General features: G+C 44.4%; 1 long non-coding RNA gene across 1 annotated transcript; it reads right to left on the bottom strand.

The window, feature by feature from the left end:
- Positions 1-842: 842 nt before the first annotated feature.
- LOC144891140 (uncharacterized) lies at positions 843-5,492 on the bottom strand. Its single transcript, XR_013622733.1, has 3 exons — positions 5,285-5,492; positions 1,367-1,464; positions 843-932 (listed from the first exon to the last, which is right to left on the bottom strand). It is a non-coding gene; the product is annotated as an uncharacterized LOC144891140 (long non-coding RNA).
- Between the last annotated feature and the right edge of the window lie 3,760 nt (positions 5,493-9,252).

The raw sequence follows: 9,252 nt of genomic DNA, 5'->3' as shown, positions 1-9,252 counted from the left end.
TTTCATGACCTGAACCTAGGGATTGGGCAAGAAGGGTGTGGGATGAAGCCTTATGACCTCCAAAACATCTTATTTTTTTTCACAAGCGATATCGTGGTACGTTACCGGGAACCGCTGCCCCAAAACACCAGTATACACCAAGTGTATGTTACATTTGAAATACCCATTTACACAGTAAAAAAACAACACAAACTATATGATGTCATGTTCACATTGGTCTTGGCAGCAATATATATTAATTCAGACCCCCAAAAGTAGTTAAAATGTTGTTTTAACGACTTGCTAAAATAACATGCTGTTGATGCATTTATCAGAAAGTCATGTTTTTGGACCTTAAAACCTGCATAATTTTAAATTTTTGTACAATATTTGTGATTGGTGTTGCTACTACGATCTATGGTGGTTTACCAATGCTATTTTGAAACTGTTAATAGGTCCAATAAGTGTGTAAGGGGTGATATTTTAAGGGGTGATAGTTGTTTGACACATTGTCAAAGACAATTACGCGGCGTACAAGCGAACCAGTGCGCATTGACGTCATGATAAACTCGAGATGGGCTGAACTATAGCCACAATTTGTCTCTTCGGCTTGGTCATGTTGAAACTTGTCCAAAACATCATACAAATAGTGCAGTTATTTCATCCTCTTCAGCATCAGAGTCTTCCTCACCTTCAGTCTTTATCATCATTCTTATCATCAAAGTCAACATGGCCAGTTATGTTTGAGCAGTCGTTCCTGCCGCACTTGCACAAATCTGTGCACGGAATGTTATTCTGTAGGCAAGTGCATGTAGTTTCGTTGCTGCATCGTGTCTTCTTGCAGCTTCCAGTTGCTGTCATCCAGTCTATGGCAAGTTCCTCTTCCATCATCCATCCATAGCCATCAGGGTCGGGAATGTCAGGGATGGGCTGCAGGCTCCTCTTGTAAATTCCTGAAATATTGAAGTGATCAATAACATTAAGAATGGAGATATACATATTTCCAAAACAACATCAGAGGTATATAATTAACACTAATAACAGTACAATCATATTATTGGGAAATTCTGTGTGGAGAAACATGCGAAATCCAAAACATCCTGCTCTGACTGAGTGTGGAGCAAAAAAATCTCTGGATCATCTACATGTCATGTTATCTTAACCACGCAACTGTATAGATAGTTACTTCAATTACTCTTTCAAATAGACCTGTTAATTTTGAACATTTACAAAGCATTGTTGTGACATTCAATATTTTGTTTTCAATTCAATAAACTTTCCAAATAATCATCTTCATTGACACATGCTGCACCATATACTAGTACTCCTGTCCAAACATAAATTACAGGTGATGTTCAATATTCAAAGAAACAACCAATTAACTTACCAGCTTGGTAATTGGCTCTTTTGATGTGCTGTCTCAGGGCATCTTGGTTGGGAGGCATTGTGATCTCAGACGTTCTAGCAAGACGAAACATGTTGTACCTGGCCTCATTCACAGTCGTGATATTGTGCTGTCCATATAACTTGCAGACAAATGTCTCCAGTGCTTCCATCATGTCTGGATGTATGTCAAACCGTTCTCCAAGGTCCTTCAAGGCACCGCCCAGCTCTGGATTCTTTAGTATGAGGTTTAAGGCCTTCTTTTTGCCTTTGCCATAGAAGGCGCTTACACAATCGCAGCCAGTAAAACAGTGTAGGCCTATCAAAGCTTGGCTGACATCATCCCCAATGCTATCGTAGATTGCTTTCAAGTCAATTGTCCTATGGTTGACTCCCTTTCCTGTGTGGAAATATAGATGTGCAGAGATTTGGGGTACTAAGGCTATGCCGATTACGAACACATCTGTATCCAGACTAACGATGATGACGTCATTGCTTGTGTGTGCTGCATGCGCGGCATGGAGGAACATCTGTGTGTCCGCCTCTTCATGCGTCGAATTTAGTGATGGCTCTTCTTTCACTTCAACTACCTGATCTGGAGTGCTGCTTCCTGTGAAGATATGGCATTTGGTTCCATGTGCCAAGAACACTGTAATTCCTCTGAGGTATGCTGTCTTGACCTTAATCCACGTCTCAAACAAGTATTCGATTAGCGACTCCTTGTTGTCACAGTTGGAGAGGAACTTCTTCCATTGTTGAGGAAGGGACTGGCCATATATTCGCATCACTTGAGACCCTCTGACTGCTCTCTTCTCTCGCTCGGCGTTCTTAATCGATACCTTTCGGTAAGTATCGGTTACGAAATGGATCTCACTGGACTTGTTGCCCTCTGCTCCCTTGACAAGGCGCTTCAGTATTTCGTGGGCCAGATTGAGAAATGTCCTTTCCCCGGTGAGTTTGTTGATATTCAATTTCTGTATCATTGCCATACCATCCGTTACATACATGCCTCCTACTGGAATATCAACCACAGGTTTCTCTGTAGGTTGTCTGTAGGTTTCTCTGTATATCTAAGTGCATGAAGTAGGTTGGCTTTGTTGGTCTTGACGAGGCAGCCTTGCACACTTGCCAAAGGAAGAGGTAGAGGGCCAAGAGAATAGGACATTAACTCTTGAAGATCATTTTTCCGGAACTGCCCGGTGACAACAAGCCTTGCTAAGAGATTTCTGTCAGCCTTCAAAGACACATCCTTTCCACGAATTTTCTTTTTCACAGCCTCAGACATGTTGGTGAATGTCTTAAGTTTCAGTTTCTTCATTGAGCCAAACAGGTCGACTGTCTCCGTCTGAAGTCGTTCTTTACATAGGGTGGTGAACTCTGTTTCTCCTCTTTCATATGCTGTGTTTAGATCTTCCTGAACTTCTCTCGTAGCCACCACACCAGATGTAACATGAACCAAGTCCTCTCCATCATATTCAAATGGATTAATCATGCTGTTTGTCATCTTGATGATTTTGTCAACATCAGCTTTGTCACGTAGCATGCGACTTTGTCGTAGATCGGAGCGTGTTGAGCTGTGCTCTTCATATCTGGACTTCCCTGCCATAACCTCGCATTCCCGTGCAATTCACCCCCTCGCGTGGTGTGACCAAATCCATCGGTTAACTGTCCCCTTGCTGTTAGTGAAACCGGTCATGCCCCCCTTGGTCTTGGAATCCCTGTTTGCTGTCTGCTCAATGGTCTGGTCGCAGGCAATTTGGGCAAAAGCTTTGTCGCTTCTCTGGGTAGCGAATTCACCCTCCATAAATTTCTGATGAATGGCGGGATGGGTCTGCTGAACATCTGACATTTCCAGCCAGTATACTGGAAGGTATCTGCTATAATTAATGTGATCATAGGCAAATATCCATGGAAGCATCCATCGTATGCTGGCGAGGTGAAGATCCCAGTTGGCTTCTCGTGTCCCTCTAATGAATAGCAAGAGAAGCTCCACCGTCTCAATGTATGAACTCCAGAAGCGAAATGTTGATTTGGTGTCACTTGCTTCTAAGAATTTGTCAAAGGAGGTTTTGAAGTCTTTGAACTTGTCGCTGTTGAGAATGACATGGTAGTTTGGATGTGGGAAAGCTTCAGCTAAGTTTGACAAAAGTTCCTTCACTCTACCCGCCTCATGTTCTGGAATAGATTCAAAATATGCATCCAGGAGCATCTGCTGCATCGCGTCTGACATCAGCTTATGGGCTCGAACTGCCCTGTTGTAATGCTTGCCGCTGAACACTCCATTCACAGACCCCACTGCAACAATCTCTGACTCAACCAGGATGTCTTGGAGACCACCATCTCGAAATCTCTTTCCAATACAGCCAAGAAAGGACATTGCAGTGTGGAATGCCCCAAGTCGAATTACCAGTCTCTTCATGAACTGTGCATTCTTCCATCTAATGAGCTGTGCCTTGCAATAGATGGCTTGGTCAATGACGACTGCTTCCAACTGTAACTTGTCGGCGATCTGAACACTTCTCTGCAGTATTGTTAGTACCATATTCATTTCAGTCAGAGTGGCATCAATGACAGGGAGATACCCCATCACGCTCTTTGGTGGAACTTCAACACAAGACAGTAGTTGGTTGAATCCTGTCCAAGATGGCAGAGTCCCATCAATGTTGTACTTGGTGATGTGGTATGCTAGGTCTATCGTCTTAGGGTGCTGGAGTAATGGGAAGTACGTTGCTCGATCCAATGGAACGCTGGTTGCGAATGGAGCGGGTCCTTCTTTTTTCCCTCCATAATATATGGCAAGGTTCACTGCAGGTGGCTGCATCGATCTCTCCCACATCCTCTTAACTGTAGTGACTGGTGCTGGTTGTACTACTTCATGGGATTGACTTGGTCGCTGTATTATAATCCCATTGGTATTGTGCGTTGTTCCGCGCCCAGACAATGTCTCCTCCCCGAAGTCATTATTGTCCCATAAAAGTGTGACATGCTTGCCCGCCTGAATGATTGATGGAAGAGCATCCTCTCCACGATGTAGTTCTTGGTTAGCCAGTGCAGTGTCATGATTTAAGATGACAGAGTTTGAGACGCAGTAACCAAACCCGTTCAGTAGGCTGATTAATTGGGCTGAACCTGAGAGATGACGTACTGTCATTGCAAGTGACAAATGTTTGGGCATCTGTTTCCTTCCCTTTGATTGGAGGTATATGATGTCCTGTGCAATTGTGAGAATTATTCTATGTATTGTAGATTCTATCTTTACAAACTCATCAGAATCAGGTTCGTCTGGCACTCCCACCATCCATGCAATAAAGTTATAGAGATAGGCAGGTACAATTGCTTCTGCGGCATTTGTTGTCAGGTGCTCAGAGGTTGGGGGCCATGGCATATTTGGCTTGATCTCATCTATTGCATTTCTCAATTGTAGCGCAGTGAAGTAGTGTTCTCTAAGGTTATTCTCAGTATACCCAGGTTGCTTTGGTGGGGCTGGTTCAGAGTTGGATGTTTGTTCTGTCTCTGTTGTGTCATCACCTGAACCATGCATGGTTTCTTGCAACACTTTCTTTTCTTCAACCAGCACTTCAGTTGAGATGTCATTAACATACACAAGGTGTCCTTGGAAGCGCATATACGGGGTTAGAAAGCATAGTTGTGGAAATGTTTTCATCAGTCTTGTCTTGAGAAAGCCACTTTTGTAGTTTGATTCTATTCCGTGTGTTGCTTTGATTTGTTTCATGAACATGTCATTAAGTCGTTTCAGTCTGTAGATTTCCTTGTTGTCTATTATAAGATCCTTGACTGATGCACAAAATAATGTGTATGCTTCTGAGTAGTTGGAGTCTCCTTGTTGCTCTGCATTAGGTGTTGTTGCTAGCTTGCCTAAATACCGGGTATACTCCTTGTAGCAGCGACCATGGTATTTTACCTCTATCGCAACACAATCGCGGTCTTGAATTTGAAGCAGCAGGTTTGTATTGTTGTTGTCTTTAGCGGCTTGCTGCAGTCTTGGTGCCTCAATTGTTGAGCACCTTGTTAGAGGCTCTTTTCTTCGTCCCCTTTTGCCTGTATTGATTGTTCTCTCTTTCTGACAAAGGATGCATATATTAGGCAACACATATTGGGATCTGGCTGAACATTTGGTCTTGCCTAAGCTGGAGCGTAGAGCACGTTTCTTGACTGGTTGTGGGCCTTCATGCATCTTGACAATGTTGACGTTGATGTCGTTGCATGTTGAAGCTGCAATAAACACACATAAAAGAAAACAATTAAAATTATGTGAGTTTAAAATGTCTAGACCTCAAGTCATGGTTAGCCCGACTAGATTCCCTCCCTCCCCCCCCCCCCCCCTCCACAGACTTCCTTTTAAAAATTTATTTGTTTCACCTCGGCCCTACCTCCTTGCATAAATATTGGAGAGTTCCTTCAATTCAAAATCGTTCAAGACTACACACAAAATCATTTTACATATACCTCACAAAAAAAAAAATCAAACTAAGTTTTGAAGCATTGTCATGATTTATTATTCAAGTTATTCAACCTACCAGTTTTGGCTGCATTTTCTTCTCTCTTTTTCATGCTGCTTTGCACCCTGCTCACTCGTTGTTTATCGGTAAATCGTGAATAACACACTTGATGAAACGCTGCATCATGCGGTATAGCTATAGCAGGTATTGTTACCATACTGTTGCCATGTTCGCCGAATTCGTCAGCGTGGTTCTTCACGAAATTTCTCGCAATTTCAGCTTGATCACCTTCTAAATTCTGCCACGTAAGAACAAATTGCAAATATCGCGGCCATGTTCTATCACTAAAAGGTATTAAACTTGATCTTTTGGCCAGAGAAATGCACATATAACAGCGTTTCTCGCTCCCACACTCGTCATCGTCGCTGCTACTGGAGGCCGCCATTTTGTTTACTCGCAACCAGACATCGTTCGTAGCACGATCCTCATTGGTCAATACATCGAAATGCGTTCGAGGCTAAACGGAGATTTTGGAAATAAAATTATAAATTTCAACAATATATTACAGACTAACGTACCAGAATCTCACTTGTGAAAAGTCATGAACATTATTTCATAATTTTTTCCATATTATCATGCCAATTTGACACCCACCCGATTTTCAGGTCACGAAATGAAATGAAAAATTGGAACACCTGGCAGTCTAATCGGGGAATGTTGCAGAATGTAAGAACGGGGTGGTAGTCTGATCTGTTAGGGGGATTTTAAGGGGGGATTGTGCAAATTTGTCTACAAGCATGAAACTTGGCACACTTGTAGTTTGTGACCTGCTGAATTCAAATCTGCCGGGAGCCAAAGCCAATTCTCAATGGGAGCGCCATATTTGACACTTCAAAATGGCCGCCACTCAAAAACTGACTTTTCCGTTACTAGCCAACCAAAAGTCACATAATTACAATTAAAAGCACTTTTCTAAGGTTTTGGACCTCACTGATTCTAAATCTGATGTCTGTTTGACAGTAGCCTTGACAGGGATCGCCAAATTGGAAAATCCAATATGGCCGCCGGTGAATATTATAATAAATTTTGCATAACTTTGACACTTAAAGTCATAAATCAGGAAGTAAAACAAGTAAAACCAAGAGATCAAGGTATCCTTTATTGATCAACAAAATCAGGCTAATAACCATTAAGCACTATGTTAATATTAATTAATTAATTTACATATATTAATAGTAAATCAATCAATCAATAAATGTATCAATCATATCACGTGCTGTGACTGGTGTCACACTGATTCATGAATTCTCATTGTTCACACATCCACCTTCGCATTTGCACAAAATTGTGCAACGAACGCCAGCTCTGCAGCACTTGCAGTTCCCTGTGCATGACTTCGCACAGCCACACTGCAAAAGGATGGAACAGGCCTTGCTGCTGTCCTCAAGGGTTGTCCAGAAGGGCAACCACCCACCACTGCTGTCCTTGTGCCACCCCCAGTCATGGAAGTCAGGGATGTCCTGGTAAACAGACGTTGCCTGACTCCAGAAGAAGCTGGCCTGCAGCATTGCTCTGCGGATGTGTTGATATAGAGCAGCTTGTGTTGGTGGTAAGGCCTCTAGTGTCTTCTTCCCACTTGTGAAGAGTCGAAGCCTAGCCTCATTGACTCTTTCCAGACCACAGCCCTTGCTGTACATGACTACAACAAAGCGCTCTAGAGTGCGCATGTGCTGGGACTGTGGGCTGAGCTCTTGGGGTTCACTGGTGAGGGCAACAAGGGTGTCCGTCAGTCCTGGTGTGCTCTGCCAGGCTGACCAGGCTGACTTCTTACCACATCCCAGGAAGTGTGACACAGTGTCACAGCCTGTGACCACGTGGAATAGTGGCAGTGCCAGGCACGTTGATGGTCCCAGCTGGGCAGAGAGAGTGTGGATAGGAATGTCACGCATCTTCTTCCCACTGCCGAGACAGACCCACAACTGGGACAGCCCAAGTGATGAAAAGAAGTGAATGGCCAGGATGACCACATCACTGTCGACTGTGCGCACCAAGGCAACCTGGTGGCGCTGCTGTGCTGCATGGGCAAGATGGAGCAGTATCCTGGTATCAGCCTCAGTGTGGTTACATGGCTGAAGACCAGACACGTCATGTTGTTTGTTGGAGAGAACACTCTCCTTGTTGGTGCTGAGGAGAAGTCTCCCACCCAGATCCTGCTTTACAAGCTGTGCACTCAGGAAGGGGAACAGTTCCCTCTTGTTGTCAGTATTCTTGAGGAACCCAGTGTTCCAGTCCTTCTTTGGAATACGGGTCTGGCCATCCCCAATCCTGGTACATGGGCCTAAGCCACGACGATGGTGTGTCAGGGTTTTGAGGTTGTCCTCTGGGTAGGTGTCCCAGACAGCATCTACCCGTGTGACAGTTGGAGTTACCTGTGACTCCACAAATGGCACCAAATGCTGTGACACATAATCAGTGAATGTGTGTGCTGAGGTCGGCCGCACCATGTGAACAACAGCTGCCATGTCAAGTACCACAACTGTGGCTGCTTTGGCTGCAGCTGAGCGACCAGTGGGTGCCTTTAGGTGCTCTAGAATGTCCGACTTTTTGCCAGACCTAAGTGATCCTTGGTTTGAGAGACTAGGTGGTTCTCTCTGATTCTCATACCGGAAGAACTCTTCCATGTCTGCATCAGGTCGAGACTGCAAGGACAGGAAAAGCTTGGTTATGAGGGAAGAGTTTCTCTGAGCACTGCCTGATGTGCCTCCCTTTTTGGTGGTAACAGGGCGATTGGCAAATGTGAGGACATTTTGGCGTTTGAGAGTGTTTGTTTTTGGCAAAGTGTCCTGGTCTAGAGTCTGTGTTACAAACTTGGCATGCAGATCTTTTCCAAGGTTAGGAAGCTGGGCAAGCGATGCAACAACTTCATCTTTCATGACCTCCTGTGTGTGTAGAGCCACAAGCTCATGGCCATTGGCAAAGAGATTACCGAGCTGTTCAGCTATCTCCACAAATGACAGAACATCTTTCTTGTACTTAGTCTGCAAAGCACTTGCTTCTTCGTGATGGGTAGTGCGTGAGCTTGCAGTGTCCAACACAGCCTCAAACTCCTCGATACATCGAGAGCAGTCGGGACCTGCTAGCATGAAAAGAGTGAGGGCCTCAGGGTTTTCATACAGACCAACTGCACCACCATGGGCCTGAAGGTTCTTGTTTGACTGCTCATGAGATTGGTCCTTGCCAATGAGGCTGAACTTGTGAGGTGACCTCTGGACAACAAAGTTCCCCTTGAGAAACTCAGCATACAACTGTGGGTGCTTCTCAGGCAACTGGACCATATCCCGCACATGCACTGGTAGCCAACGAGCATAGTTTGTGTGGTCCATCACATGGAACCAGGAGCACAGCTCATCACAGACCTGCACATACAGCA

The sequence above is a fragment of the Myxine glutinosa genome, chromosome 3 (genome assembly GCF_964187855.1).
Source record: "Myxine glutinosa chromosome 3, kmMyxGlut1.1, whole genome shotgun sequence".
Lineage (NCBI taxonomy): Eukaryota > Metazoa > Chordata > Myxini > Myxiniformes > Myxinidae > Myxine > Myxine glutinosa.
Note: the sequence above shows the minus strand (reverse complement) of the source record. Positions and strands in the feature narration are given on the sequence as shown.